The sequence below is a fragment of the Arachis hypogaea genome, chromosome 14, assembly GCF_003086295.3.
Source record: "Arachis hypogaea cultivar Tifrunner chromosome 14, arahy.Tifrunner.gnm2.J5K5, whole genome shotgun sequence".
Lineage (NCBI taxonomy): Eukaryota > Viridiplantae > Streptophyta > Magnoliopsida > Fabales > Fabaceae > Arachis > Arachis hypogaea.
In genome coordinates this window covers 65,899,804-65,910,531 of record NC_092049.1, presented here as the reverse complement: position 1 = coordinate 65,910,531, position 10,728 = coordinate 65,899,804, and positions in this window count along the sequence as shown.

Sequence of the window (10,728 nt, the reverse complement as noted above, 5' to 3'; positions counted from 1 at the left end):
CTTTAGGCATTGAACACCCAGCTTCTATCCTCTTCAGTTTTAGCCTCAATTTCTACAGTGATGGCCTTGCACTCTTCTCTTTGGTTTACTTTAGTGTTACAATGAAGAGTGTTAGGAGGAGTCTCAGGGATTCTCTTACTCAGCTGACCAATCTGTACCTCCAAATTCCTAATGCAGAATTTTGTTTCAGTGATGAAACTATGAGTGGTTTTAGAGAGATTGGAGACTATGGTGGCTAAGTCAAAGAGGCTCTGCCTAGAAATCTCCATATGTTGCTAAGAAGATGAGAATGGTTTATTATTAAACCTATTCTGGTTTCTTCCACCTTGATTGTTATTGAAGCCTTGCTGAGGCATCTGTTGATCCCTCCAAGAAAAGTTGGGATGATTCCTCCATAATGGGTTGTAGGTGTTTCCATAAAGCTCATCATTGGGATTTCTTGATGAATTTCCCAAATAGTTAACCTCATCCATCATGGGTTGATCTGGATCATATGCATCTCCGTCATAGGAGGCTTCTTGAGTGCTATCAGCTGCAGCTTGTGATCCAATCAAATGCTGAGAGATCATGTTGACCTGTTGGGTCAGGATCTCGTTCTGAGCCAATATGGCATTCAGAGTGTCAATCTCTAGGACTCCTCTCTTCTGAGCTACCACATTGCTTAAAGGGTTCCTCTCAGAAGAGTACATGAATTGGTTGTTAGCAACCATGTCAATGAGTTCCTGTGCCTCTTTAGGCGTTTTCTTCAAGTTGAGTGATCCACCAGTAGAGTGGTCTAAAGCCATCTTGGATAATTCAGAGAGACCATCATAGAAGATATCTAACATGGTCCAGTCTAAAATCATGTTAGGAGGGCACTTTCTGATTAATTGCTTGTACCTCTCCCAGGCCTCAGAGAGTGATTCACCCTCTTTTTGCCTGAAGGTTTAAACTTTGACCCTAAGCTTGCTCAGCTTTTGAGGTGGAAAAAACTTGGTCAAGAATGTATTGACCACCTTTTCCCAAGAGTTTAGGCTTTCCTTAGGCTATGAATCCAGCTATAACCTAGCTCTGTCCCTTACAGCAAAGGGAAAAAGCATAAGCTTGTAGATTTCAGAATCCACTTCATTAGTCTTGACAGTATCACAGATCTACAAAAAATCAGAGATGAATCTGTTGGGATCATCCTGTGAAAGTCCATGAAACTGGCAATTCTGTTGAACTAAGGTGACCAGTTGAGGCTTCAGCTCAAAGTTATTTACACCAATGGGAGGTATAGAGATGCTTCTTCCATAGAAGTCTAAAGTGGGTACAGTAAAGTCACCTAGGACCTTTCTTGCGTCTCCTCCACCATTAGGATTGGCTGCCATGTTTGTATTTTCAGCTTCTTGTTCGAAAAGCTCTGTGAAGTTTCCTCCAGAGTGTTGTGCTCTAACTTGTTGTGAACGCCTCCTTAGAGTCCTCTCAGGTTCAGGGTTAGGATCAAAGAGAGGTTCTTTATCTCTGTTCCTGCTCATAAATAAGAAGGAAAAATGCAAGAAGAAAAGAAGAAAAGGATTCTCTATGTCAGAGTATAGAGGTCCTTTGTTAGAGAGAGATAGATCAAGAAGAAAAGAAAAGAAGATGTCTTTTAGTAAGGATAGTTCTCAAAAATTATTAGAAAAAAAGGAGAAATTTTCGAAAATAGAGAGGGAAAGGAGAGATGAGATTTTTGAAAAAGAAGAGAGAGAAAGTAGTTAGGAGGTTTTGAAAAAGATAAAAGATAAAACAAGTAACTAACTAATTAACAAGATTTGAAAACAAATTAAAAGATTTGATTTTGAAATTTAATTTTATAAGAGAAGGTAAAGATTTGAAATTTAAAAGTTTTAAAATTAAAAAGAAGATAAAATAGGAAGGACTTAAAGTAAGAAGATATGATTAAGAATTGAAAAAGATTTGCTAAGATAAGATTTGAAACTTGATTTTTGAAAAAGATTTTATTTTGAAATTTGAAATTTGAATTTTAAATTTTAAATTTTGAAATTGAGTTTTAAAATTTGAATTTGAAATAAGATAAGATAGAATTTTTGAAATTTAAAGAAAGATAAAAAGATAAGATAAAGATTTGAAAAAAATTTGAAAAGATAAGATTTGAAATTCAAAATTTGATCTTTACTAACAAGAAAATACCAAACTTCAAATTTTTAAATCAAGATACGAAAAGATAGTTAAGATTTTCAAAAATTAAAAGATATATTTTTGTTTTTTTGAATTTTAAGAAAAAAATAAAAACAACTAAGAGACAACAAACTTAAAAATTTTAGAATCAAAGGACACTAATTTTTGAAAATTAAAGGAAAAACAACTAAGAGACACCAAACTTAAAAATTTTAAGATCAAACAAAGAAAAACATCAAGAACAGTTCGAACACAAGAAAGAAGACCAAGAAAAATTTTCGAAAAATTAAAGGAAAGAAAAACACAAAAATGGACACCAAACTTAAAAACTGACACAAAACTCAAACAAAGAAAAAGATTACTAAAGAAAAGAAAAGGTTTTTGAAAATTTTTTTTGAAAAAGAAAATAAAAAACACAGACAAGAGAGCAAATAAACCTTAAAAAGTTCCTAATCTAAGCAACAAGATAGTCCAGTAGTTTGTCAATCTCAGAACAATTCCCGGTAATAGCACCAAGAACTTTGTGCGTGAAATTGAACGCTGCACAACTGAACCGGCAAGTGCACCGGGTCGTCCAAGTAATACCTTAGGTGAGTGAGGGTCGAATTCCACAGAGATTGTCAGACTGAGCAAGCAATGACTATCTTGTAAATCTTAGTCAGGCGATTAGAAAAGATGGTTGTTTGTTTAAAAGCATAAATAAAATAATAAGAACAAAATACCAAATTAGTGTAAAAGCAATGATGGATAATTAGTTAAGGCTTTGGAGATGCGTATTCTTTCTGGATTAACTTTTCTTATTGTCTACTTCAACAATGATTGACTCATTCAATGGTAGCCGTTATTGACTAACTCATGTAGCATCCTCATCAAGTTAGTCTCTTCTAAATCATAGCAGTCCACCATATCCGAGCAACTCATGTAGCATCCTCATCAAGTTAACTCATGGCTTCCCACCATAGTCGAAGGTGAAGACCTAAGCAATCCACTCCCCTTTGCGATCCTACTCAAAATGCCACAGACAAGGTCGAATCTTTCGGAGCAGGGAACGCTGCTTCTCATACTCTACCCTTAACGCCACACAAACCTCAGTAACCCATGGTCGACGGGATTATATGTCACATATACAAAGTCACCCAGGCACGCTCTTGGAATTCGCAGTGCATTCTCTAGCTTGTGGTTCAATGCTATCCGGGCAGGACTCACACAGAATCCGTGTAGAACAAGGATGATTGTCATTGGTCATCCTCAATTCATGAGATGAAGAACGAAAATGCACAAGAGAATGGAATCAAACGTGTATTGAAATAGAACAATAATATTATTAATTCATGGGAATCAGCAGAGCTCCTAACCCTAACTTAGGAGGTTTAGTTGCTCACGCTTTTACAGAAAGTAAAACGTGTAAAGGTAAAAGTGAGGCAGAAGATCCTAAACATGGGTGATCTTCTCCTTTAAATACTAATTTAATGACTAAGAAGTACAAAAAGTATGATAGACTAGACTAGAAGTGCGAAAATCCATCCCTGGGCCCACTTTGGTTGAGTACTTGGGTTGAGCTTGGCGTCCAACTTTGAGGAATGGGCGTTGAACGCCCATTAGGGGGTGATTGGCGCTGTCTTGTGTCTTGGTGGGCGTTGAACACCAGGAATGGGGTGATTCTTGGGCATTCAACGCTGGCTTATCTCCTTGGGGCATTGAACGCCAGCCAGGGGGTAGCTCCTTGGCGTTCAACGCCCAGTATGGGCAGGCTCCTTCAAAGAAAAGTATAGACTATTTCTGGAAAGATCTGGAAGTTAGCTTTCCAATGCCGTTGAGAACGCATCATTTAGACCTCTTTATCTCCATAAATGCTTGTTTGAGTGAACAAAGGTCAGATTTTGACAGCATCTGGTATGCTTTTCTTGCCTCTGAATCAGACTTTGCTAAAGCTCCTCAATTTCAGCCAGAATTTACCTGAAATCACCATAAAACATAATAACTCAAAGTAGAATCCAAAAATGTAAATTTTGCACTAAAACCTATGAAACCATAATGAAACTCAAACAAAAAATAACTAAAACAATATGAAAATGATGCCAAAAAGCGTATAAAATATCCACTCATCATTAGGCACTGTGTCACTAGGAAAAATGTTAGGAGGTCTCTCAGGCATTCACTTACTCAACTGACCCACTTGTATCTCCAAGTTCCGAAGTGAAGCTCTGGTCTCCTGCATAAAACTGTTAGTGTTCTTGGAGAGTTCAGCAACTATAGAGGCTAAGTTAGGAGTACTCTGAGATTGAGTAGATGCTTGCTGTGGCTGAGATGCTTGAAATTGACGGTTGTTAAAATTATTCCAATTAAAACTGCCCTGGGAATTATTGAAGTTTGGTTGCATCTGAGATTGGTCTCTCCACCCAAAGTTAGGATGATTCCTCCATCCCTAATTAAATGTCTTAGCATAGGGATCATTATTGGGTTTTCTAGAGGAGTTGCCCATGAAGTTAACCTATTCAGTAGTAAACTGGTGATAGTCATAAGTCTCACCTTGAGGGAAGCCACCGCTCATATCATAAGAAGCGTCTTGAGTACTGATGGCTGAGACCTACATTCCACTCAAGTGTTGTGTAATGGCATGCATTTGCTGAGACATAGCCTTATTTTGGGCAAGAATAGCATCCAGTGTATCCAACTCCATCACTCCTTTCTTCATAGAGGTCCTCTCAGAAGAGTATAAGTACTAGTTGTTGGCAACCATTTCAATAAGCTCCATGGCCTTATCAGGGGTCTTTTTCATGTTAAGTAACCCTCCTACAGAGTTATCTAGAGATATCCTACTGGTCTCAGAGACTCCATCATAGAATATCTGGACTTGGATCCAGTTTGAGAATATATCAGGAGGACACTTCCTGGGCATCTGCTTGTACCTTTCCTAGGCTTCATAGAGAGACTCTCCCTCTCTCTGCCTGAAGGTTTGAACGTCTGTCCTCAACTTAATCAACTTCTGAGGAGGAACTTTGTCAGAAACCTGTTGACCACCTTATTGATGAGATTATATTTTATACCCTTTTTTATACTATTTTCTTAGTGTTTTTAGTATATTTTATTAAGTTTTATTATGTTTTAGTAGGTTTTAGTACAAAATTCACATTTTAGATGCTACTTTGAGCGTTTGTATTTTTCTTATGATTTTAGGAGATTTTTGGGTGAATTTGGCAAGTTTTGGCAAAGTCTGATTCAGAGGCAAAGAAAGGAGTGTAGATGCTGTCAAAACCTGACCTCCATGCATTCAAACGAGCATTTCTGGAGTTGTAGAGGTTCAATTTACACGGTCTCAATGGTGTTGGAAAGCTAACTTTCAGGGCTTTCCAACAATATATAATAGTCTATACTTTTCTTTGGGTTGGACTGCCTAAAACGGGCGTTGAACACCCAACTTACCCCTTTTCTGGCGTTCAACGCCCAAGAAGGAGGAAGGCCAGCATTGAACACCCAAAATTGGCGTTCAAGGCCACCAAGGGAGGACAAGTCAGCGCATTTACCCCCCTAGTGGGTGTTTAACGCCCACTCCTCCAAGTTGGACGCCAAGCTCAACCCAAACACTCACCAAGTGGGACCAGAAGTGGATTTTCGCACCTTTAACTTAGTCTATTTCATTTTTGTAATTTCTAATTATTATTAATCTCTTTTTAGGTCTAGTTATTAGTATAAATAGAAGGAAGATCATCTTTGAGCTGAATCTTCTACCTACCTATCAGACATTATTTTTATGTTCTCTATACATTTTTAGCGGCTAAGCCTCCTAAGTTAAGGATAGGAGCTCTGCTCATTCCCATAGATTAATATCATTACTTTTCTACTTTAATATATGTTTGATTCTGTTCTATGATGCATTTTTGTTCTTCATCCTTAAGAATCTGGGGTAGAACGAGAGTATGACCCCTTATTCTACATGAGCTCGTGTAAAGCCTTAGCCGGATAGCATTGAGCTATAGCTTGAGAATACATCACAGATTCCAAGAGAGTACCTGGGCTAATTGGAATATGTGACATAAAATCTCGTTAGTCATGGATAAATGAAGTCTCTGTGGCATTAAGACTAGAATCATAGAGCTTCATTCTCTGATCCGGAAGATCTAACCTTGTCTGTGGCATTTTGAGTAGGATCACCTGAGATTGAATGTGTGAGCTTCACCCTCATTCACGTTGGATGACCATTAGCACCGGAATTTGATGTAGATCAGAGGAGATTGATGACCACTAGCCCCGGCTTTAATCACTTACAGCCTTACCATTGAATGAATCACTCATTGCTAAAGTAGTCATTAAGAAGTATTAATCCGGAAGAACAAGCATCTCCAAGGCCTTAACTGATTTCCCATAATTGTTTATATGCCAGTTCGGTATTACTTTCTTTATTATTCAGTTTTATGCGTTTACAATAACCACTATCTTTCTATTCGCCTGACTAAGATCTGCAAGAGAACTACAGCTTGCCCAATCCAACAATCCTCATGGGATCGACCCTCACTCACCTGAGGTATTACTTGGATGACCTGGTGCACTTGCCGGTTCTATTGTGCGAGTTCAAATTTCACGCACCACTTATCCCAAGTGTTCAAGCTCTCCTGGGGCTGAGTATCAAGCCACTGTTTTGCTCTATCATTCACAGCAAATGAGAAGAGAAGTAGCTTGTAAACATCAGGATTTACTCCATTAGTCTTCACAATATCACAGATCTGCAGGAAATTATATGTGAATAAATTGGGATCTTCCTGTGGGAGTCCATAAAACTGGCAATTTTGCTGCACTAGAGAGATCAACTGAGGCTTCAGCTCAAAGTTGTTTACAGAAACAGAAGGTACAACAATGCTATCCCCATATAAATCTGGGCTAGGAGAAGTATAAGACCCAAGAGTCCTCCTAGGTTGCCCATTTGCATTCTGATTAATAACATTAGCATTGATCGCATTGTTGTTGATGTTGCCCTCCATAGTGAACTCTTTAGCTTCTTTCTGAGACTTTCAGCAGCTCTTTAAGCTCTAGCCTGCTGTAAACACCTTCTTACAGTGCTCTCAATCTCAGGTTAAAGTCAAAAAAAGGTTCTTTGTCCCTGTTCCTACTCATAAACACACAAAAAACAAAGAAAAGTGGAAACCTCTACGTCAGAGTGCAGAGAGTTTCCAGTGAGGTATCCTATGTAAAAGAAATAAAATAAAACAACATAAGAAATTAATCCAAATATTTTGAAAATAAATAAGAAAGAGTAAACCAAAAATTTTGAAAATTAAACAAAGAAGAAATACTAATATCTTCGAAAAATTTAAAAAGAAAAATTACTGCGAGGGCACCAAACTTAATTTCTGAAATCAATGAAAACTTTTAGGATAAAATTAAACTAATTTTTTTTGAAAATCAAAGAACAAAATAAATAAAAATCAAAAGCTAAACACGCCTAATCTAAGCAATCAGATAACGGTTAGTTGTCACTCACAGTTAATCTCCGGTAACGGCGCCAAAAACTTGGTGTGGATTTTTGAAACCACAACTTAACCGGCAAGTGCACCGGGTCATACCAAGTAACACCTCAAGTGAGTGAGGGTCGATCCCACGAGGATTGATGGATTGAGGAACAATGGTCGAATGATTCCTTAGTCAGGCAGGTAGAAAGTGATGTTTTGGGGTTCAAAATCATTAAACAGTACTTCAGAAAGTCAGAAAGCAAGTAATAGGATTGGTGTGAAATATATGAGAGAAAACAGTTAAGGTATCGGAGATGTTTATTCTTTCGGATTAAGTTTTCTTACCAACTAATTTAATCATGCAAGATTCATTTCATGGCAAACTGTCAGTAACTAAACCCTAATGTCTTAGTGATTTAGTCTCCTCTAACCTAGTTAACCGCCAATGTCTTGGTCACTTAATTTCGATTAGAGGGTCAAGTTCAATTCTAGTTTATAGCCACAAAAACCCTAATTACCCATATATAAAAGGATTATATGTCTCGTATCCTGTTAAGTCCAATTAATTAGCAATTTAGGAGGAATTTACTTTCAAGTTGCTGTTCAAGCGAGATAACTCTTCCAAGAATCACAAGAACGCATATAGAATAAGGGTTATTCTTCTGATCTACCCAGATTCATAAGATGAAGAACGAAAGTAATCATTGAAATTGAGTCAATACATTAATTAAAATAGAAAAGTAATAGTCTTAATCCATAGAAATAAACAGAACTCCTAACCTTAACCGAGGAGGTTTAGTGGCTCATGCTTCAGAGAGAAAACTAGTGTTTAGAAAATGTGAAAGTGCAAAAGTGAGAAGATGAGAAGAGATCCCCCAAAGGGTGAATCTTTTACCTTTTATATCTAACCTAATTTAATTTCAAACTAAAATAAAGTAATGAATTCTACACCTAAAAGATTTTGTTTGTAAATAAAATTACAAAAATAAAAGGTAAAACAATAATTAAAAGCTAAATCCAACTAAAGATGCTCCATGAGTGAAGATGTATCCACATTGCCCGGCACTAAACACTAGCTTTGGTGTTTAGCACTCAAAGGGAATAGAACGCTTCCTTCCAATGCTGAGTTGCTGGCATTTAGCACCCTAGTAGGTAGCTTCAATTCTTCTCTTTTCTTGCACAAAACTCTGCCAAACTGATCCGAACTTCATCTGAAATAATTAAAATACCAAAATAACACAAAGTAGCATCCAAAGAGGATTTTAACACTAAAATATACTTAAACTCATTAAATTCTAACTTAAAATAAACAGAAAATAAGGTAATGATGCTCACGCATCACCACCCCGACTTCTTTGTGGAACTATAAGGTTTTGTTGCAACAAAAAGGTAGAAAAAGACATTCAATGAAGGTCAGATATTTAGTTCCCGACATAAGAGCTGGTACATTTTCATGAAAGCCCAAGAGTTCGAATGAAATTGACTAGGGGCAAGGTTACAAGACCGTAGAACATCCATTTCAAAGGCAGTAAAAGGAAGTCAGATACCTAGCCTAGTGAAGAAGCAATCATAAGCATAGAAGAAAGGTTGCTCAGAATTCTCTAGGGGAGGAAAACACACTCTTTCTTCTGGATCAGGGGCCTTTAACACATAGTTTTTCTCATCTTCTCTGCTCTCACATATATTATGATGCCTATAAAATTCCTTACAATACTGCCTATCAGTCACAAGGACACAAGAAAGAATGGTGGTGTCTACCCAAACTCAAAAACTAGGGGGGACTTTGGTTGACATATTTGTAAGAACAGTGCGAGACATAAAAGCTACACCTACAAATGCAAAAGTAAAGAAGACCATTACTAAAAGAAGTCGGACCTCATCCAAAACTGGTCGGGTATATCAACAAAGGCAAAAAAGAAAGCTACTCTTTTCAAAAATTCTCCTACAAAGCAACCAAATGGTGCCTCTCTTATACAACATCATCACACTAAAAGCGATAGCATTAGGGGCAACTGGTGCGCAGAAATTGTGATTACACTTTGATTATGTAAAATTCATCGCTCTTTCTTTCCCTGGTAATGGCGCCAAAAACATGATGCCAATACCATGGTTCACAACTTTGCACAACTAACCAGCAAGTGCACTGGGTCGTCCAAGTAATACCTTACGTGAGTAAGGGTCGAATCCCACGGAGATTGTTGGTATGAAGCAAGCTATGGTCACCTTGTAAATTTCAGTCAGGTAGATATAAAATAGTAATGGGGTTTTCGAAATTAATTAATAAAATAAGGATAGAAATACTTATGTAAATCATTGGTGAGAATCAGATAAGCAAATAGAGATGCTTTCGTTCCTCTGAACCTCTGCTTTCCTGCTGCCTTCATCCAATCAGTCTTACTCCTTTCCATGGCTGGCTTTATGTGATACATCACCATTGTGAATGGCTACTTTCGGTCTTCTCTCGGGAAAATGATCCAAATGCCCTGTCACGGCACGGCTAATCGTCTAGAGGCATCACCCTTGTCAATGGTTTCATCTTATCCTCTCAGTGAAAATGGTCAACGCACCCTGTCATGGCACGGCTATTCATCTGTCGGTTCTTGATCATGCTGGAATAGGATTTACTATCCTTTTGCGTCTGTCACTACACCCGGCAATCGCGAGTTTGAAGCTCGTCACAGTCATTCAATCATTGAATCCTACTCGGAATACCACATACAAGGTTTAGACCTTCCGGATTCTCTTGAATGCCACCATCATTCTAGCTTACACCATGAAGACTCCGATTAAGAGATCTAAGAGATACTCATTCAATTCTAATGTAGAACGGAAGTGGTTGTCAGGCACGCATTCATAGGGAATGATGATGATTGTCACGTTCATCACATTCAGGTTGAAGTGCGAATGAATATCTTAGAAGCGAAATAAGATGAATTGAATAAAAAACAGTAGTACTTTGCATTAATCTTTGAGGAACAGCAGAGCTCCACACCTTAATCTATGGAGTGTAGAAACTCTACCGTTGAAAATACATAAGTGAAAGGTCCAGGCGTGGCCGAGAGGCCAGCCCCCAAAACGTGATCACAGGATCAAAATACAATCTAGGATCCAGGATTCAAAGATGTCTAATATAATAGTGAGAGGT